At 39.8% G+C, this 22,658-nt stretch overlaps 1 long non-coding RNA gene across 3 annotated transcripts in view; it reads right to left on the bottom strand.

The window, feature by feature from the left end:
• Nucleotides 1-22,658, bottom strand: part of LOC107310818 (uncharacterized) — a 104,377-nt gene that overhangs the window by 4,070 nt on the left and 77,649 nt on the right. For 2 of the 3 annotated variants that reach the window (XR_014944426.1, XR_014944424.1), the window contains exons 5-6: nt 4,573-4,685; nt 4,021-4,089 (exon numbers count right to left, since the gene is read on the bottom strand). The exons of the other annotated variant lie outside the window; for it this stretch is intronic. This is a non-coding gene — a long non-coding RNA (uncharacterized LOC107310818). The remainder of the gene's footprint in view (nt 1-4,020; nt 4,090-4,572; nt 4,686-22,658) is intronic. 3 annotated transcript variants of the gene reach the window in all.

Genomic DNA, 22,658 nt, shown 5'->3' with positions numbered 1-22,658 from the left:
TCCCAGAAACCTGCTTGTTTCTGGAACCACACCACCATGTTGTGCTGTCTTCCCTTGCTTATAGGGACATCACGCAGCCTCTGCTGTTCCTGCTGAGAGGAGCCTTGGGAAACAACAGAAAGCAAAGGGGCAGGGGAAAATGTGAAAGAGTAAATGTTCTTCCCAAGCAGCACAAGCATGTTGAAGTCATTGAAACAAAGCTCATTTACAATACCAAAGGCTCTTCTTAACTGCTGCTTGCCATATAAATGTTCATAATTTTGCAAGACAGCATGAACTAAAAAATATTTTTTCACACCAGGTATTTTAGAGGTAGACAAACCTCACCAAGTATAGGTAAAACATAGAGCACCCTTCTTGTTATATGTATTCAGGTTGCTATTTGGCCAGGAATGCCAGTACATGCAGTGGATGATATAGTACTTGCTCCAAAGAAGCCAGAGCTCAATTATATTGACTTCTGTGGAGTAATGATTTTGTCCAAGGTTTTTAAGATTAGGGACATGTGTAGATGCTTTGCTGAACTAAAGCATCAGAGATAAAAGTCATTTGTGTGTCTTCATATCCTGCAAACAGATATGCTAGCTGCCTTGTGCCATTTTCTTCTTACAGAAGAAGTGACAGCAAGCCCAATGGTTTTGTTCGGTTTATTGCAATTCAATTACAAAAATGAGTGTGCCACTTTCTCAGATTTTCTTTACCAAATTCCTCATGTTAGAAATACTTTAAAATAGTGTGATATAAAAGCCAAGTCTAGTGGTATCCCAAACAAAAGACCATCAGTTATTGTTTATGAGACATACTGGAACTGGATGATCTTGAAGATTCCTTCCAACTCAATCCACTCTATGATTTATGAAGCTTGAATTCCCCCCCTCACCAGCTCATGTGAGACAGCATAACAGAGGATAGAGGGGAGGTCAGGAGGAAAAAGTACATCCCTATATTTTCAGGATTTTAAGAGAATGACAGGGTTGTGGAAGCATAGAGTCACCAGGTAAGGAGCAGAATGAGTTCTGCCATCTCTACCCTGCAGCTGTAGCACCTAGGTGAAAAGGACTGAATCACTGCTGAGCTTCGATACAGCTATATTCATCCCGTCTCAGTGGATGTGCGAGTACTTCAGTGTTATTTCAGTGTCATTTGGAAGGTCTGTGCTCAAGCTCAGGACGATGGTGGTTTCTCCTCAACAGAAATATGAAGAATGGGTCTCTGATTTAGCTTCTCTTGGTAATTGCATTTTGAAAACGAACAACTTGGAAGTACAGCCCTTGAAAGCATGCTCTCCTTATTGCTGGAGAGAAAGCAACAATAAACGCTTCAGACTCTACCCAAAGTAATTACTTTTGCTACAGTTTGCTTAAAAAGACACTACCTAAGGATTCTGAAAATTGCTTACCAGCTGAGAGACAGTCCAAATAAATTAAACATTCGTTTAAGACTGCACAAATATGGCCACATGAATTAGTACATGGCAGAAAAGTTGTATTTTGAAGTTGAACTGATTTCTTTAAGGGCTGTTTTTGCTCATCTTTATCCTGACATGGAAAACCTGAATACTACACAGTCAGTAGCTGCTATATTTAGGCAGAACCCTGCCTGTATATCTCTGCCAGTTATTAATGCTGTCAGGCGTGATAAAGTGCTGTATTAGATTTGTCTATGTTTGTTGTTCTCCTGATTTAAGCTATTTTGGCTGAAAATTCTCATGTGAAGTTTCTACCTCAGGTTCCATCAGTTAGAAATATTTAGGTGAGAGGGAAGCAGCTGTTGCCAATGTAAGAACTCAGTAATTATGAGCTGCTTCCAAACTCTGCTCCCAGCTTCTCTCTCAAAATAAATGTCAAAATTTTCTCTGACATCTTTTATACGTATTTGGGTGGAAGTACTTCAAATTTAGCACTGATATCCAGTATACTATAACCTGGAAGAAAAAGCATCCCGATTTTTTTTTATTTTTATTTGATTTTGCAAGCAAGAGGACAACTTTAACTTCAAATTGTGAGTTTCATTACCTTGATCTTAGTATTGCAAATGTCAACAGAAAATTCAGTCCATCTCCATGGGAGATGACTCCTGAGTTTCATCAATATTATTACATTCATTACATACATAAAACTTCTCCCACCTGCTGCAACTCTCTTGTTTTATAAAGCCACAGGATTGTTACAGAATCACAGAATCCCTGGAGTTTGAAGAGGCCTTCAAAGGTCAATCTAGTCCAACCCTCCTGCAATGCACAGGGGCACCAAAGCTAGATCAGGTTGCCCAGGGCCTGATTCAGGTTTGCCTTGAAAGTGTCCAGAGACAGGGCACCAACCACATCTCCGGGCAGCTTGTTCCAGATTGCCTCACCACCCTCACTGTAAAAGACTTCTCCCTTATATCTAACCTAAATCTATCCTCTTTAATCTTGAAACCATTTCCCCTTGTTCCATCACAACATAACCTGCTCAAGAGTCTGTCTCCTTCTTTACGATAGCTCCCTTTCAGACACTGAAGGCTACCATCAGTTTGTCTTGGAGCCTTCCCTTCTGCAGGCTGCGCAGCCCCAGCTCTCTCAGTCTGTTCTCATAGGAGAGGTGTTCCACCCCTTGGATCATTTTTGTGGCCCTCCTCTTGACACACTCCAACAGGTCCATTAAATTGTAAGCCCTCAATCTGTTCACAACTGACAATCCAAGAACCCTTAAGCTTCAGGATGAACCTTTATCCATTACATCCTCTCTAGAGTAGTGAAGGAAATGGGCTTCCTCACCTGTCATGTGAGACCTCACCTGTGCTTCAGAGACAAGACAAAGATCTCCTCCAAAAAAAAAGGATCTCCACAAAGACAAGCAGCCATTCTGACCTTCTAGGCTGGGGCAAGAATTACTAGGGAAAATTGTTGTATTACTAATTGTGGTACAGAGGATTGTATTGGTAATAGGGGTTGCCTTGACCCAGGTGCAAGATATTGCATTTAGACGTGTTGAACATCATGAGGTTCACCAAGGCAGTGTGTTTCTGCTGTGGTGTCCCTGTTCATTGCAGGGGAGGTGGACTAGATGGCCTTCAGAGATCCTTTCCAACTCTATGGAGTCTATGATTCTATGACACTTCACTGGATGTGCCACTTCAGAATTTGCATGAGGAAAATGTAAGAGAAATATAGGTTTGGAAGGAAAAAAAAAAAAAAAGATAGCATTGTGCATACCATTTAATACCACTTAATATATATATAACATACTACTTGGAATATTTTATCCTGCATTTGCTTTAGGGTTAAGTGCTTGGAAAACACTTTTGAACAACTTTATTGCGGATGAGTGTACATTTGAGTCCCAAAAGTGAATCTCTTTCCCCTCCACATCCCAAAGTTACAGAACTGTAGAGCTTCAAGTTCGTTAACTGCAGCTTCTTTATTGCCAGAGTTAGGCATTTCATTCAATCAAAGAGAGGAAAAGGCAAATCCTGTGGCCCCAAGCTTTGAGGGGATTCATTACTGCACAAAACAGCTGATGAAGCAAGTCTCAAAAATTGCTTTCACTCCCAATATTGCCTCATTAGTAGCACAAACTGTCAAGCTAGAAAACTCAAATGAATTCAAGCCTACCAACCCTCTTAATGGTGCCAGGCATAGTTTTTCTTTTTAAAGAATATATTTTCTGCAGCCACAGCAGCAGAACATCTCACCTACTTTCAAGCTTTTATAGAAATTATAGTATTTGCATAATCCCCATTATATCAAAGAATGTTTTTCATATCAGCTGGAGGAAAGGGGTTGCTCTCATTGCCGGTAGCTTCCACCAGCACAGCGGATACAGTTTAATTCTTCATTAAACAAGCACTGTAACTCTTCTGGTAATATACATCTCCAGATATGACAAAAGACATTCAACAAACTCCATGCACAACATACAGTTGGAATAATGCAAGAATGGTTATGCATAGCTAGAATAATACAAGAATAGTACAGTTGGAATAATACAATAATAGTTGTAAACAGATAGCCAGAGGTTATCTATGGGGCAAACTCACCAACTCTGAGGCCTTCAGACAAGATGGAAAACATTGAGGCTTGACACCAGAACTCCACAAAGAAGCAATCTGAAGAAAGAGATGCTGCCTTAGTGGTGGCCAGCCCTTAAATGAAATCTAGGAGAGGTGGAGTCAAGCTTCACCCCTTCCAGGAGCACAGCTGAATTACCTTCACCTGTGCTCCCACTGCTGACCCAACACTTGCCTAAGATGGTTTAATCAGAGGTTCAGGTTGTGATCAACAGTTTCCCATACACACAGTGTATTATGTGAAACTACGTGAAACCACGTATCAACTGCTTGATCTCCATAACCACAATTTGACTCACTTTTATCTTGAAAACAATCCTCAGGTTATTACAAAGATCCAGTCTTCTTCAAGCAAGCAATCCAAGAGCATGAATAGTTCTTTATGTTTTGTCCTAGCTCTGATAATTTCAATTACACATCTTGTCCACTTTGCAACAGCAGATTTCTTTTTCTCTATGTCACCTTGATGCCAATGAAAATCTCTGCCACGTTAGCCCATATCTGTTAAAAGCACTTGCTTACCATTATCAAGCTTCTGCTCCCAGTGAATATCACCTTTTTTACTGTCCCAATTCTCAGAAGAGAAACTTTTCCAGTTTTATATAGCTGTCACATGCAGTTTATTCATCTTGTATCTGTGGGAAAATTCAGTTTTCCCATTATCTTTGTGCAAGGATTGTTTCTTTATCAAGACCTAAAATTATCCTCAACAAAACTCTCCTGTAGTATCCTCTTAGTAGGAAGGTGAATGGGATGACATTCTATATTCATCACAAGTTCATACCATCACACTGATTACAGCTCGAGCATACTTTCCATTTTTATCTCTGACAATAGGCAGAAAGCAGCTGGGGAAAGCTGAATTCAGATGAGTTCTTCGTTATTGTGGAAATGCTTCTAGGAATCTGACCAGTCACAGACAATACTGAGAGACCCATATGTGGACTATGAAGGGAATGTCATCTGATTCTGAGTGTACAATGACTCCAACTTCACCTAATGTACAGGTTAGGAGGTTACAAACCACAGGGGAAGGGAGGAGAAGTGCTCTGCCAAGGGGGAAGAACCAGAGAAGGAAACACAAGAGCATTACAAATAAAATCTAAAACGTTTTTTTAGAATCAGTTATTATTCTTATCAAACCAAAAGAAACAACTTCAAGCACAGCCTAGAAATGACTACGTACACACAGTAACAAATAGAGGAATATTCTGTAAACATACAGTGTCACACACTGGTCTTTGGAAAGAGGAAAATGAAACTGAAAACCTGCTCTGTTGCTATTTACCACATGCTAAACTATTTTTATTTTGGTCATTTTATCCATCTGATAATTTGATGGTTCATCAAACTGAACACTAAAAACAGGAGACAAAGAATGAAAGCAGTTTCATTAAAGCAGTGGAACAAAACTCTTACACAGACATGGAACCTTCCACGTGACACACTGTGTCTGGATAGTGAAGTACAGAACAGGGCATGGGAACTGGAGTTAGAGTTTTTGCTTTGGTAGAACTTTTAACCAAAGAACCCAGTTTTGTCTTCTGGGTTGCAAAAACAAACAGATGGAACAGGTTTTCAAAGGTTCTGATTTAAAGTTGGCCTTCAGCTCCTACACTGCCCTCGCACTCACAAAGTTTTCTTCATACTTAAGATTGTATCTGCTCTTACTTGGTGGGAAACAAAACAAGAGTAAATATCTGTAGCACACAAACACACTGAAATGCAGGAATGTGATTTGGAACACAATAGTAATGCTAGTCTATTAAGAAAACAATCCTTGTTCCTCATGCTGAAGTGTTTAATTCTTAATTTGGAGATTTCATAAATTAGATTTTTTTTTTAATTGTTCCTATATTATTACATTTGAAAGTGTCTATCACAAGCAGTTGAAATGTGTCAGAAGGCTGCAGTCTTGAAACCTTTTGGCTTCAGGCTCAGAGCACAGTGAAAAGAAGCAATCCATACAAAGGACTTGTGATGCCAGTTTTGCCCTCTCAGTGACAAAAAAGCCCTTAGAAAAGCTAAGACTGCTGTTGTTAATAATGGTGTCATTCTGTGCAAGGCCCAAGACATTCACTTTGTTTTGGAGACATCCATTAAATCCCAAGGATAAACTCAAATTGTCAGAACTCTTCCATTTATAAAGGTAACTTGCACTGCATGCATGATTCTTGCTCCTTGGGTAGGAGACAGTGCAGTTGCTGTTAATAGCTTTCAGACTACAAGCTAACACCTCAACATATTCAGATGACCTGAATGACTTCCCACACAGGGGAAAGTCAACTGTCCCCATCATGCCAAGTGGAAAGTGTGGGGGTGAAAAGGTTACCCCGTACTTGACTCTGCCTTTCAGAGCATGCACCATAATTTCAGGAGTAATGGCTTCCAGTCAGAAGGCTGCTCCTCCTGCCTCAGATCTGTGAGGTTCTGTTCAGGCAGCCAGTCCCCCATTCCTACCTGTGGGTCTGCATTTACTACTGCATGGATGAGTGCTAATTTCATATAGCTGAACTGCAACTATACTTCTTCATGTTTGTCCTGCCTCTGTCAGTCCTGAACTAGGCAGGCCAGTTGCTTTTTCAGTTGTATCCTATGCCAAGGATGGTTCACGTTTCATGCTATGCATTTCTGATATCTCTGAGTACTCATGGGATTTTAACATGTTTCTTGCTTCAAACACATGAAACATCTGCCAAATGATCACTGAAGCACCCTGGAACCAGCAAGAAGGAAGCCATGCAACCCTTTGTGAATGCACCATTGCACCAAATACAAACCCAAGAGAAGATGGGGCATGCAGTTAGAAGGACATATCATGGGCATTCCTTCACAGCAGCTTCCAGCAGCTTCTAGAAAGACCTTTGAAGACCTGTATTACCCAATTACTTCATTTTTCTACTTAGAACTCTTAAGTTTTAACTGAAAGCTTTGACAAAATAAACCTGCAATGGCCCAAGGTATAGTTGTGGATCCAAGAAGAGATACTGCTATTGCTAACAAGTTGTCATTTACCTCTATTCAATGCAATGAAATACAGATGGTTTTACAGAATGTAAAGGAGTTAAGTCTAAACCTAGCTAAAAAAAAATAAGCCATGAGAATGGGCAATGATGATCCAGATAGGAAAGCCACTAATCAGAGTGTAATTTCTCCAAGTTACAGTCCTTGTTACATGAAGCAGAGCCAAGTTCCAAAAGGCCAGCCTTTTACAAGCTGCATGTAGTTCATTAATCCACTAACAACACATTAGAAATTACATCAGTCAAACAGCTGAAAATCTGAGCTAATGATTCTGTAATTGTTCTTCTCTTCAAGCCACCACCACATTTGGATTAAACAGCTTTTACTATCATTGCAAAAGTGGACATTCTCCCAGTTCCACACAACAGCTGGTTTTAGCAGCTTTGATGCAGAAATGTCTCTTGTGATTTATTCCTTCCATCTGACAATCATTTCTGAGGCAGAGCAGAAATATTGGCCTTCTGTCAAAGAGAACTAACATGCAAGTGTAGCTTCTAATCTACACAGTCTTTCTGAAATCATTACTGCAACTTCAGGTCTCAGATCAGCAATGCAATTGATGCCGAGAGCCCTGCAGTCTGCATCTCAACATCTAACAGGGAAAACGTTGTTTCAGGGAGCAGAAGGGCTGATTTAGAGGGTGTGGGCTCAAAATTACAGTCCTGTTTTGGGTTGCAGGTAAAGAGCTTCAGTACAACCGACTGAGTGGCTGTGCTCAAAAGTGGCTGCTCCAGATCAAGACACTTAGATAAGTGGGCTAGTTAGGGTTCATTGAAGCTGGAAATGAACAGTAGCCAGCTGAAATAATAAGCCTAGATTTAAAAAAGAAAACAACACAGAAAATTAAGACAGCAGCCCAGAATTAATTTGAGAGAAAGCCTAGAGAGGGCTAAGCTTCAGGTCACAGATCTAGTTAGAACATTCTCCTTCTTGCTTTAACACAGCACAATGAAGAGCAGATAGAAACACCTTTTATTTCTCATTTAAGACAGGTACATTTCTGAGATCAAGTGCCAACTACTCTCTAACTCAACTAACTCTCTGAAGGGGAGGTTCAAATCCAAGGCTGAGCGAAGCTTCTGCAGAACAGGATATATTGGGTGTCAAGTTCTTGAGTAGTGGGTGGGGGAAACAGCAGTGAAAATCCAGGTGAGCTGAGAACCAAGTATCTGGAAAGTGCTGTGCTTCACTGCCAACACTGTCTGGGGGTACTGAAGAAAACCTCTTTTACATCTTGAACCTCTATGTAATGAGAAACATCAAGCCATATCCTGATCCAGCACAGATCAAGTATTTAACTTGATAGTCACTGAAAGTCACTACTTACCACTTGCGTAAGTTCCCGAGGAATTAAAAAAGAATACATCAACATTATCATCCCAATATTAAAAAGTTATGTCTCCTACATTTGTAAGTATATAGCTGATAGATGGGATTTATTGTGGAAGTAAAGGACACCGAGTTTAGTAAGTCATGAAATATTGTGGAAAGGAACTGCAGAGCCCTCTGGCACATTTGACTCGGGAATGGGTACGACATTTGCAAGTAAAATCAGTTTAAGGTATTATATAATTTGGATGAATTGTCAAGAAAAGCTCATTAAAGCATCAAGGGGTGCTGATACAGCAAAATGCTCTCCCCTGACCTTCGTTGTTTTGCACTGTCCATTTTCACTAACTGCTTCTTGTCTCCTGCCAAACAGAATAAACCCTGTATTTCAAACTTTCCATCAGCAAACACTCACCATTCTTTCAGCTATTCCCACCATCCAGCATAGTGTTCTTTTACCCTTCTTTAGTGGTGCCTACACACTGATGAGATCTTGCAAGTTAACCCCTGTGAGACTCACTGTCATAAGATATCATCAGGACAAAGAAGAAACTGTTCTTGTTGGGAATTACATAAAAGCAAGGAAACAACATGCAATTAGCTCTCTTTCTTATCTATACCATGAACATCAACTTGACAGTTGCTTGTGATTCTCAGGCCCAAGACAAACGACCCAGCTTTTCCCCCTTGCATATGCACAGACCCTGCATGCAGGCAGGCTCCCTGCACCAAGTGCCTCCCAGTGCTGCTGTAGGGAGGACTGTCCTCCCAGACTGGGGTTGTTCTGAAGCCTTTGCCAGGGTTAACAGAGGGCTGGCTGTGTTTACATGCTGGCGTGTCACTAATAGCCAAAGAAAAGCACTACTACAGATTAACGAATTTCAGTCAGAAGCTAAAATATTTGGTGCCTTGCTAACTAAACATCTGCTAGCACCCACATGCATTCTGTGCTCCTTTATGTTCTCTAAATTGAAGTTCTACCACAGAAATAATTAAAACAGCCCAAACTCTGTCAACTGCCTCTTGTTCTAACCTCCTCAAACACAAAACGGCATTTACAAGATAGCACAGCAAGAGGAATAAGCACCACTGAAATAAATTCTGGGCAGAATTTGAGCAGTGATGTCTGGGATAGCAGCCCTGGAAATCCCTGATGAAAAGCACTGGTTTTTACCTCTTTTTTTGTTGTATACTGATTTTTCCTTATTGCTTCTATTCTGCCTCTCTAGGTGCCAGGAGGAAGAGTTTAGTAATCAGTGGTTTGATACAGGGCAGTTACCCATCAAAGGCTGTTGTTACAAATGCTTTCTCAAAGCATCACAAGACTTGACTGTATACAGTTATCATAGAATCACAAGGTCGGAAAGGACCTACAAGATCATCTAGTCCAATCTGGACCAGATCATCTAGTCCAAAACTGGCCACCAACTTGGTCAGTTGACCACCAAGAAACTGAATTGCTGTGGCCAAAGTTAAACACATATCTGATACTTGGTTACATGAGATGACAACAGAAATGAGTAGGTATAACAGCTCTTATCCTTGTATTTGTAATTTCAGTTAGAGGGCATAAAGTATCATTAGTGGTGATGCTCTGGGGATTTTTAAATATTTCTTTTACAAAACAGTTTTAATGGGACTCTGCGAGGCTTATTTGTAATTCTGTATCAGTTTGGCTTTTGGCTTTTCCCTCAGAGAAAACAATAACAACAAAGGTGATATTTATGTTGAGAAAAATGTCCAAGTGAAGCTGTAGGATAGTTCTGAACAGAAAAGAAGTAATAGGAAACAGCCACAGATCTTGAACCAGCATAATGTGCTGGGTATATATTTGCAAGTCTGACTTTTGTTTCTTTTTGCAGACTATTTTTGAAAACAGAGGTAGCTTAGATTTATGATTGCTGTAGCATAGCAGGAGGGGGAAGAGCTCTTGTAATAAAAACATTCCTGATCACATCCTTCTTATAAACAAACCTCAGTTTATTATGAAAACACTTAATAGGTTAATTACTGCAGTTTAAAACTCATAGTTCCCTAGTCATGCACCTTACCATTACTTTTTATTTAATTTCCAACAGGTATCTTAAATAAGCTTAATACAAACCAGTATTAGCATGTTAGGTTCCGCACAAAAGCTTTTCAGCTGTTCTTATTCGGACTCTCACTAGCCATTGGACATTTATTTTGTTCATTCTAACACCTTCACTAAAGACCTTATTAATTTTTAGACCAGTTAAGTGATTTTCAGATTGAAAAGGATCCAAAACAGAAACCAGTAACAGTCAATTTCATAAGCAATGGATACAGGGGAAGAAAATGTTAATGAATGCTTGCCTGTACTTACTCACTATTTATTTACAAGCACCATATGGTAAATGTTTTAAGAAGATTAATAAATTTGGCTAGGAACACCATTAACACAAATAAAAGCTTGCTCTAGAGATCCACCCACCACCATACATAGCCCAGATCCAAAATCTCGAAGTGTTGCTGGATGTAGTTTATTGCTTGTGTGCTGTGTTTCACAAAACAGATGCAAAATGTTCATGCCTTGACAGCATGTTGGGCTGCTGTGAATTCCATCTAGGGCTACTATTTGGGAACAAGAATTTAAAACACATTGCTGAAACCCAAGAATATTAAGACCAACCAGCAACTGGGTTTGAGCTACAGTGCTTCCACACTCGCTTATTTAGACAACAGAGATATTTCTACCCAAAGCACAGCTAACTTACATTATCAGTATTTGAGAAAAAAAGAAAGATCTACCCTTCCCAATGGAACTCAGAAAGCAAGCAAGCAAATTTTTCACATAAGCCATTCATTGAGACACTCTGATTTGAAGTTAAGATACTGCCATTGCATCTCAGCTGAAACCAGTTTTCCTTCAACTGCTCCAAAAAGATCTTAAACATTTTAACTGAGAAAACAACTGCAAGCCTGATAGCATAAGCATAACCCCTAGCACACCTAAACACACAGCACATGAAATAAGGCTGCTTAAAGCATCAACATGTAGCAAAGTCAGCACTTCTCAGTGACAGCATCCTCCTGCCTTAGCTGCAGACACAAAGGCTCCTGCCCTGGCAGAGAAGCACTCATGAGCCTGTAGACAGAGCACTGTCTCTCCCTTAGCAGAGGAGAGCCCTTCTGGTCATAGAGGGACAGATGTAACTAGAGGGAGATGAGCCAGAGGCGAAGCAGTCCCAGCAGTGGGCAGGAGGAGCCTCATCAGCAGGGCAGCAAGGCACACCTGTGTGATTCCCTGGGAGACATCTTAGCAGAGCTGTTACCCAGAGCTGTATCTGAGGCTGTTTACTTGACTGGAAAGGCTAGGTGATGATTAGGAAAAACATCAGTCCCTTCTTCACCTGGCCTCTGCCCTCAGTGTTATGAAGCCTTGATACCACTTTCCACTTGTGAGGTCTAGTCCAGACTGTGTGATGAATTCAATAATGCTGAATGATTCATACACGTGTAGTGGGGATAACACTGTTTTATACTGTATAAGCTTTGTACCAAACATCAGAGGATGTACGCTATATTCGTAAGAAGAAATGAAGGGTTGCTTTATTTCCTATTTACATTTCAATTTGATTTGGCCTGGACTAAAACTGGTTCTCACAATGCGTTCGCTACAGCCTCCTCTTTGACTCAATAGAGACTTTTAAAGTGTTATTTGACTTTCCCATCATTTCCCAAGTAATCACATAGAAATGGGAAAATACAAATAAAGCATGCTAAGAGTTTATGGAGACCTTCACTCCTACATCCAAAATGGACTGGACAGGTTTATGACAAAGTGAGATAGCTAAGCATATATATATATATATATATATTTAATTCACAAGGAGACACGTGCAAAATAAACATAAAGCCACACAAATTTTTTTATTGAATCTTTTTTCATGCCTTCTCTGCATTATTATTTCTGATTGACAGAAAGCCATGCAAAGCAAAATCCAATGGTTGCTTCTGTTGCTTCAACAAACTGTTTTCTGCACATACCATTTTTTCCCTTTAATCGTTCAGTACCGAGGGCTCATTCAGAATACACCTGGTAATGAAAATATTGTTTGAAAATATTTCACTGACCAGCTCCAGAAGTGGCACAGACCTTAGGCCTTGATTTGCTCTCATTAAGTTCTCATGAGGTTTTTCAGTCCTTCAGTACAGCTCAGAAGAAACAAACCTGCTTTCTCTGAGCCATCACAAATGAATTTGTTCTTCCCTTACTCACAAGCAGTATTATTGCTGGGGTACTTGTTGTGATTTAGGAGGAAACCCTCATGAAAACACTGCTCAGTGAAAGACAAAATGGTTTGGGGTTTTGGAAATGCAGATATCAAATATAACAGCTGATTGAAGGTGCACTCGTGTTTGTCCTGCTTTGGAATGATCTCTGGTTTCTATCGATAATGGCCCCTTCTTTCTAGGTTCAGGAAAGTCATAATAATGTGAGCAGAGCAGGGTATGTTTAGTAATTTGGCTCAATTTCTACTATTCCTAGCAGTTTGTTCACCTGAATGACACAACAAACTGAGAGCACACACTGGAAATATTAAAAAAAAAAAAATCCCTGCAATCTTTGTGATATAATCTGCTAGATTGAAAAAGGTATGAAAACTGCCTGTCTCACCAACATCCTTATCCCATGTAAGCCTGTGTTAAACAAAACATCCTTTTGTCTCATAATAATGATTACCTTATGAAATGCATTCATCTTTTTTTCTATACTTAAAACAGATTTTCCTCTCCAGTGTTATGCTGGTGCCATGTAAAACATGAATTTGACTTGAATCATATCAGAAAGTAGAGAACAGTTTCAGTGCTTGCTCTGTGAACTAAATTTATCTGCAATCAGCAATTCTTGATGGTACAGTCTGAGAACACTTTTGTTGCCTTTGTGCTCACAGGCAAGAAAAGCCACCCAGCAAATTGATGCAGTAAGAATAATAAAAACAAATGAAAAGAAGTTAGTGCTCACCTAAAACATTATAGGATCACTCTCATTGGGATATCCAAAACTGACCTGGAGAGGTCTGCTCTGATTTCCATTGCAACTGATTGTGGTGAGATGTTTCATTTACGCTTATCTGCCTGTACGCTCAGTCTAAGTTACATAAACTAATAATTGCTGCGTTGTTTCTTATTAACAGAGACCAGGTTTTGTCGATACACTGCTAATCAATGTTTCAGCAGTTGTCTGTCTGAAGGGACAACAATCCAAAACATTTATGAATGCTATCAAAAGAAAGATTTGGCACAGCAGCAGGAAACTCAACCCAAATACCAGCAGGCTCCTAGATTTTATCCAGTTTAATTTTGTATGTACAAGCATTACTGCAGAACTAAGGATTTATACCCCGGCTACTTGCTTTGAATGAATTACTGACAAAAGTTCAATTCTGCTTAGAAAGTCAATGAAATTCACAGCCATGATACTGATGCCTTGCAATCAAAAAATGAAATCATTACTTTTGTGTATCAAGCCTTATTGACAAAAATTCTATGCTCAAAATCCAAGGCTGAATTCATTGGATGAGGTTACTAACCCACCTCAACGGATTAGAGAGCCTATGAAGGTTTCTCTGTTTAGAAGTGCAATCTCATGATGCATACTAGTGTGTCCTTAGAACCCAGTGGAGAGCCAAAAGCTCTGGTGGGCCATGGGGTCGGCTGCATTTCATGAGGAGGAGAATCATGGCTGCTTCCACAGAGTTCCTTTTGATGTTCTCCACAGTTCTCCCAGCAGAAAAGCAGCAAACTAGCATGTCAGGCACTTTACAGGACAACCAACATAGGAGAAGAACTGCAATTGGGTGTGTTTGAGCAAAATCCCAGCTATGGAGCTGTTCAGGCAACACCTTTTAAAATTAAGATGACTTCACTCCATCCTTAGCAGCTGTTCAATATAGCCACTGTCTTTAAAGACATTGTTCAGTGTCAGAGTTCAGCCTCTGCAGGGCTGTTCTTCCAGATGCATGCTGAATATCTGACCCTGAAGCCAAGTACAGGAAGTGGAGTGCAAATATAATAGCGACTCAGTACCTCTTTCTGCCACTCAGGGGATTGTCCCAGGGAGTCTGTTCGTGTGTGATGCAGAGGCTCTGGTATCCTCGAGCACAGGCACAAAAATGGCCTGAAGACAGCTGTTAAGAAGGCAGGTCCTTCTTGAACAACCTCATCTCCGTCTATGACCCAGTGACCCACCTGGTGGATTAGGCAAAGGCTATTGTTATAGTCTACTTCTATAGTCAACTTCAGCAAAGTTGATTCTCTGATTCTATTTTTCACTGCACCAAATCATGGCAGTGCTTTTAGCCTCCACAAATTCACCATTTCAGTATGCAATCTATTTCAGTGTGCCGGAATCCGCTGGCAGGATTTCTGTACCTTAACTGCCAATATTTCACTCTGGAGACTGAACTAGTTTGAGAAATTCTTAGATGCAGGGCAATTAGCCCTCAACTTCATTGATTTATTTACATGCCTCACTTTATTAAAAGTACATCTTCTTCTTAGTTTAAGTACTTCACAGTGCTGCAGTCCTTTCATTTTTATTTATTTTTTTTGGCACAACATACCCAAATCCACAAAGAAACACCTCACTTTTTTAGTGTAACGTTTAAGTTCTGTGTAATGAGAGAAGAGAGCTGGGAGCACTGATGCATCCCACAAATTAAAACTGAAATTGTTTACTACCAAGTAAAAGATACTGCTTTTACCGGTCACTGACAAAGTGCTGAAATCCTGAGAATAAACAAATACGATCATACTGTACCTTATCCTGCTAGCTGCAAAATCACATGAAAACAAGGAGACTATAGCCCTAAGTACTCATTAAGGCAGGTATCTTGGTTACTTTTTGAGCTATTCTCCATTTCTAATAGAAAACCTTTCTCCTGTTCACAGCAACCAAAGCCACCAAAGCCAATAGATGATATCCGAAATTTTTCCTTCTCATTTCTGTGTGTCAGAAGTTTTAAAACAGATTGCTGACCATGAATTAATCATAAGTATCTGCATAATTTATATGAAGGAAGATGCACTTTGTACTAAACTGAGCTATGAATTAGAAACAAAACAAAAACATAGGTGCGCCTGCCAAGCGGAATGCATAGTGCAGTGAAAGCAAAGAAAATTCATGTAGATTAAAATATAAGAAGCTTTTGATTGGAGAAACAATGTGCAGTTAACCCTTCATCTACTATCAGTTCTAAGTCTATGCTTAATTTTATAAGATTTGATTAAAAGGACTCTTCAAGTAAGAGTTGCAATTGTAATTTTAATCTAAACTACCAGAAACTGTACCACAGCTTGTGTTTGGAGTGATAAAAAGTCATTAAAAGAGGCTGGACAGATTGAAAAGGAAGAGATAGATTAATGGATCTCCATGTGAGTACAATTGATTTTGGGCATGTACTCCATGAACATTTCAGTAATGATTTATCTTAATTTGGTGAGTATAGTACTGAGTTCAGAGAGCCATCCATCAAATTCATCATCAGCAAAGAGAAGTGCTGCCTTCTCTTTATATCTTTCCTTTTTCTTTCATATATGACTAACAAACAAAGCAAGAGACCCTTTTTTTGGTAGAAATAAATAAATCATTGCAGGTGACTGAAGTATTTCCAGGTCAGGAAACCCACCAGCATACATGAGAATTGACTTTTTTCCTGAACCATGTATTCTTCCTTAGTTCATGGCAACATACCAGCCAAGAAAGGCATAAGGAAAAGAATGGTTTAGGGGCAGAATTATCAACAGCTTCACTACTTGTGCCCATACACACAGCACACCAACCTGCACAGTACATACAGAATACCATCAGGCATTTCCAGTATCTCCTTTCTGCTGGTCAGTGATGAGACCCAGCACACAGACACACACACACACACTCCCACTCAGCTCTTCGGGTCTAAGCCAACTACAAAGCTGATAATGCATCTCCCACCTGCTGCAGTTCTGGCTCTGCTCAGCTTTGCACACTGTGAAGGGATAGCTAATGCTGTATTTAAACTGCTGATGATAAAGCTTAAACAATCTTTTCTGCTGTAGCTATTTTCATGTGAGGAACATTTTCTTTAAGGATTTATCCTCGGTGCTTTAACAGGGCTCATCATTCTCGCAATGAACAAAACAGAAGAGACAGCTGTTAATAAGAGGAGAACGCCTGAGTGGCTCCAGCATGCTCCATCTGCCTCCAAGCACAAGTGCCATGGGCCAGCTTCATTTCTCCTCAGGAGAAACTGCTGGGGAAGGGCACCAAGAGCAGCTTCTTTAAGGGGTCCCTGGCAGACACTTCACCCAGAATTACCAGCATGGCAGCAGGCCTTGAGCCCAGGGCTACAGCCTTCTGCCTCCAGCTTGACTTCAAGTAAGACTTCAACAGGGTATGGAAAAGATGGGGAGAATGAATGCACAGAATGAAAAGATTTAGAACTGAAATGTTACTGGGGCTGAACTGACATCAAATGTTAAACGATATCAAAGGAAGATGGAATAAAACCGTAACAGCCAGGAATGCATTTGAAAGATAAATGTTGAGCTATGTCCCAGCCACCCTCTTTTTTGAATGCCCATTTCTTCAGTACTTACTTTATTGCAGAGCCTGAGGAACAATTCAGTTCTTGCAAATCTTCTTTGAAAAATGAATGGACAGTAGTATTTACTTTCATGAGTGTAAGCTCACAGAAATAGGCACCTTTCATATTTATGGCATTCTTTTCTGCTGACATCCAAGCAATACTGAATTCTACCATGGCAGAAAGTATACCAGAGTTTTGGGAGCATTTTCTCAAATTCCTCCCATGTTTTTTATCATTTTTAACTAATCAAGCCAGGATATGGGTAATTCATATGTTGAACACAGACTGGACAACCACAGTCCCCACACCTTCTTCCTAATAGTATTTTCATAGACTCATGACAGGCCAAAGTGGGAAGGCAACTCTGGAGATGATCCAAACTGCCCTGTCAGTGCAAGGTTAATCAAAGCAGGATGCTCAGGACCACGTCCCAGTTGGGTCCTGAATATCTCCAGATCCACAACTCTGGGCAGCCTGTTCCACTGTTTGTTCACCTCTTAATCAGAATACCCAGAAAATCCATTTATGTCCATTATCACTCTATTTGTCAAGATTTTGCAATCAGAGCAACACAGGGCAGGAAAGGAAAATCTTCTCCTCCTTTTCTTCTCTCAAGACAGTTTTATTTTAGCAGCTCTTAGCTGCAGGTGTATCTGTCAGTGAAGTTACAAGTCATACTGCCAGTCCCTATGCTTAATCTAGAGAACTGTAATGCAATGTGATCAGTTACAATGAAATACAGTCCTTGAGTAATTGAGACGGATTCAGATTTAATTCATCTTTCACAAAAGAGCTGGAAAAGTTGATAGGAAAAAATGTAATTTTTCACATACAAAACAACTCTCAGGAACAAATTCCTTTTTTCTTTTTTTCCCCTACAGAAAAAGATCTAAACTGAAAGGAAATACCTCACTGCAACGAGATAGCTGTTCCTTCATGAATATGAGAGCAGCCCAGGAATTAAATCAGTGCATTATTTTCAGCTTCTTGAAGACTAAAACTTAGGAATGTTCCTGTGATATTCTCACTGAAAATTTAATCAGTCTAGCAAAGGGCAAGGTTTTCTGGAAGTTTAATTAAGGCGTCCTAGGTGAAACAAGAGAATGCAGGCGACCATCTGACTCATGTGCTTTATTGCTTAGATTTGACCAGCTACCTGAAATGTGTTCAGAACAGCAAAATAAAGAACACATCTTTGAGTGACACTGATAATAGAGAAACACCTGTGGAGGAGAATTTCTTGTCACAGAACAGGTACCATCCTTTATCAATTCTCTTAGAAGAACACTATTGATGGTCCAAATTCTGTGTGTGTTACATACACAGGCATGGATTGATGCTATGGTGGGATTGTATTACTTTTTTGTTCATCTTTTAGGCTTAAAAGCAAAGGTGTATTTAATTTTCAAAACAAATTATTTTGGAAGGAAGTAGACACCAATCTGATTTCTAAACTAGATGTACTTCCTATTTATGATCATCCAAGGAGCTCTTTGCAGAAACTATGCTATGTGAAACGCTATGTGACTGAGATGAGCAGATGGTTTCCTTTGGCGGAGATAACTCATAGAAAATAACTGCCTTAATCTGCAGTTTTGTACAGACCAATTCATTTATCAGTTTCAAAAGGCTAGATACCACTATCAGAAACTGCAATCTATTTAAAATTCAGAAAGCCCTGTACTCAACTCTTTCCCCAGCACAGTGACCATGAGCTGCTCACCTCACTCTCCCATACACATGGTGGCTCTCAGCTACACAGTGCCCTGACAGTATGCTGTGTAGAAGCAGTAAAATATCACTTTTATTCACCATGTAAAATTTTCTATTAAAAATAATGGCTCCTGCCTTCTACTTTATGAATATTTAAAATCTTTTAAGAGTATTTTTTATGTTCTTCATTGTTAGATATTACAGTCCTTTTAGAGTTCAATGTGCTGATTTATCCCTACTGAAACAAATAATAGATAATAGAAGAGATCTCACGGCATTTTTAATTACCACAGATGTTAATTAGGTGTTACACGTGGGAATAAGACAGATGGCAAGGCAAACAGTGGTAAGGCAGACAGGCACTGTGGAGAACCTCATGGTGCACTAGAAATGTAGATGATGCATGGGTATTCATGTGAACTGATAAGGAATGACCTTTGTCATAGAAGACGCTCTGAGTAAGAAACATTAATGAAGAGACAAGTGTCTGAAGCTAAGAGTACAGCAGAGATGTAGAAACAAACAAGCAAATATTTCCTCAGCTAAATGGTTACGGTTAATTGAAATAAATGAAACATCGCAACTAATGAAAGGAATGGCATCTGCAGAGTGTGACAAGGATTGCCATTTTGAAAGACAGCCGGCTGGCTTCCCACAGCTCTCGTTCAGTTATACTAATTGTCTCCTAGCAGTAAAGAACGATAGCATGTCAAAGGTTTCTCACGCCCCCCACCTTCTAATTGCTATTTTATTTTAAACTATTTGTTAGATGCAGAACCTTGTTAAGCATTTAACGTCAACCAGTTCACAGAGAAGAAAACCCCAGATACCTTTGGGCATACCTTTCCACCCCAGCTGCTGTCCAGCCAGGCAGGGTGCAGGACCAACCTGCCGCATGCTTAGCTGCCAGCCCCGTGCTGGTGGCAGGATGGCACCACTTGGCAGCCTGCTGCCACAGCGTGCTCTTCCCAACAAGCTGTACGTGTCTGCATGCAAAGGACCCAAATTTTCCTTTCAGAAATTCTTCTTAGGATTTGCCCTTCTTCAAAAGAAACCAAGGAAGGAAACTATAACAATAAAAACATTAACTTTTCCGATGGTGGAGAGAAGACAAGCAGGTCATGCTGTATTTTAGAAGTTCATTGCCCACATCCATCTCACCTCTCACCAAATTTCTCTTTGAAAAGGGATTCCTCTTCTTATTTCTTTTTATTATCAAACAGTAAAGTTTCATTTAAGTTTCTCTTTGCTATAAGTACTCACGCTCTGGTTCATTACTCATTCTGGCTGTACCTGTATTATCTGAGGTTTCCTGCATCCCTAAATTTAAGTGGTGGAAAGGAAGTTATCAAGGAAACTATTCTCAAGTAAAAAGTTCTTTGCTGGGAAATTAGTTTTAGTTCATATTTGATCAATGTTACGTTTTTTATCAGACATCATCGTGACAACATTAATGGGCACACTTAATCACCTTCAGTTGATTGCAAGAATCATTATCAGTGTGCACAGTCTTATTTTGCAACATGAAAAGAGAAGAAGCTCAGAGCACTTCTGTTACAGCCAGGCTCGCACCAAACAATGATCACAGTGTTATCACATCTGAGATTTCATCAGCACAGAGGAGCAATTTAACTCTTGTTTTTTCTATAAGATTTGTTCCAAACTCCAGACATCAATAGGAAATGCCAAGAAAAAGAAACATACTACATCCATTTCAACATCAGATATCTTGAATGTTGGAGATGAGGCTGTCAGTTTGGGTGAGATGGAGAAAAAATGTTAGAATGTTTCACTCAAACAAGGAGACTAACAAATGGAATGAAGGTAAAGTCTGAATGTTAAATAGCATTATGTGATAGAATATGAATCCAGATTATTTTTCACAACTGTTGATGGTATTTTTTGGAATATATATATATAATATATTAGTGATTAAAAAAAAGAAAACACCTTGGTCTTTAAAACACCTTTTCAAAGGTTTTCATTGCTCAGTTAAGCAGGCAGCTGTAACTCATAAAAAAAGCAATTTAGGACAATTTCCCTCGATGGAGATTTTTAAAATATTGGTAATGATGAAAATTTATACATAATCTGAAAGTTTTACACTTAATTTGCGTTTGTCACTAAGAGAGGCACTGTAAGTTTCAACTAAAGTGGCAACGAGGCAATTCCACAGGGTGGCCAGTGGAGATTTTCAATGGAGATGACGACATGCTGCCTGGAGAAGCTGTGCCAGACTTGAATGAGGTTACTGGGAGGTGAACGTGCCGTGATGTGAGCTAGGTGAAAAGTATTTCAAATGAGAAAGGGAAGCATTTCGCTTCTTTGTGGAACAGCACACTTGGGTTTGTAGAAATAAAATGAAACAATTTAAAGGAGTTCCGGGATGTCATAAAAATATTCACCAGCTCTTCATAAATAATAAGTGATTAGATTTACTGCCATGTGAACATGCAGACATCCCAGAGTTTGCTCTTATCTATCCTATAATCTCTTCTGCAGTCACCTGATGTTTTATAAGAAAGCACGGTGATACAGGAGAGCTGCACTAACCCAAATCCAATCAATCTGTAGTAATCAGCCAAGTACTGTGCTTCAGCTTCTTCTCATCTTCCATTTTTTGCAAGACTTTGCCTTGAGTGCATGTGCTGAGGTGTTTCTTGTGCTTTTACTTAAGAGACCACAGTAGAGTAACGTGGCTTATAACACAAGGGGTAAATTGAAACAGATCTAACCAACGCTTCTTGTGACAGCATAAATCCCCAAAGCATCTCTTGGATGATAGTATTGCAATATATAGCAGGAAAACCTTTGTCATTTTCCCCTGCTGCTTTCACTCAGGCACACCTACTTGCAGTCCTCTCACTAACAAATACAGAAAAAAGAGGTTTGCACTGCCAAGCCATTACAGGAGCATTCTTATTTCCTATGGAAATAAGCTGAAGGCTTTGAGAGCACTCCTCCTTCCTGGCCATCCAATTACCATAACCTCAGTCCCTGCAAGTAAATAGAAAGACAATAGGGAGAGCAAAGGAAATATATTTCCTTTGGACTCTTTGCAACAAAAAACATCTCCTAAGCATAAAAACAGGAGTTTCTTTGTCTTTTATTCACACACTACAACAGACAAAACTCAGCTGATAATTACACACAAGAAAAGATGTTGCCCCTTTCTGTCATGAAGGGAAGCGCACTGTGCAATGTGAGTGCCATAACAGGACCTGCTGTGCAAGAGGTGAGGACAGACTAGTTCCCATAGCACCCTGTCTTCCATCCATGTTCTTTTACTGCTCAGATGAGTGTGATTTAACTTGCTGGGTTTAGTGATTATATGTTCACAAGAAACGTGCACCCTCCCCTCGTTTATCATCTGAACTTGCAATCCTAACTTTAAAATTGGTAGAAACCATTTATGTCAGAGAGCAAATCACAGGCAGAACCTGTGCTTTTATCTCCACATTCCACAATGAAGGACAGACCCGTGCACACCCTGCACCTGCAGAACTCCATCCACAAAGGTGTTACTCCATGCTCACAGAAGTGCTACATTATACTGTAGCAATCAGTTTTAGATTGCTATCACAGGACAAAGAAATCTCGTGTTGGACTGTCATACCTTTCAGTAAGGCCAACAACAGCCTATCTCAGGTATGCCCAGCCCTTGGCCTGCATGCAGCCTGGCACAGCCAACACAGAAAAACACGTGGCTGTACTTTGTATTTTGATAAAGGAATTTGAGAATAGGTTTCAAGACTGTCAAATAATGATCAATTTTTTTGTTGTTGTTTATTTGTTACTCCATTTTCCAGTCAATATAAATACATTACTTGTGAATTTTCAAAGGGAATGTATTGAGTTGCAATCAAAAATTTGATCACGTCTCTTTGCTATTACCCGAGAGAAATATCCCTTGCTGTACAGTCTGCCTCATTCATGTCATTGCTTTTTGCC

This window comes from Coturnix japonica, chromosome 3, assembly GCF_054131305.1.
Source record: "Coturnix japonica strain WE chromosome 3, WE-NBRP24, whole genome shotgun sequence".
Lineage (NCBI taxonomy): Eukaryota > Metazoa > Chordata > Aves > Galliformes > Phasianidae > Coturnix > Coturnix japonica.
The sequence above is the reverse complement of the archived record's forward strand: the minus strand, read 5'-3'. Positions and strand labels throughout refer to the sequence as shown.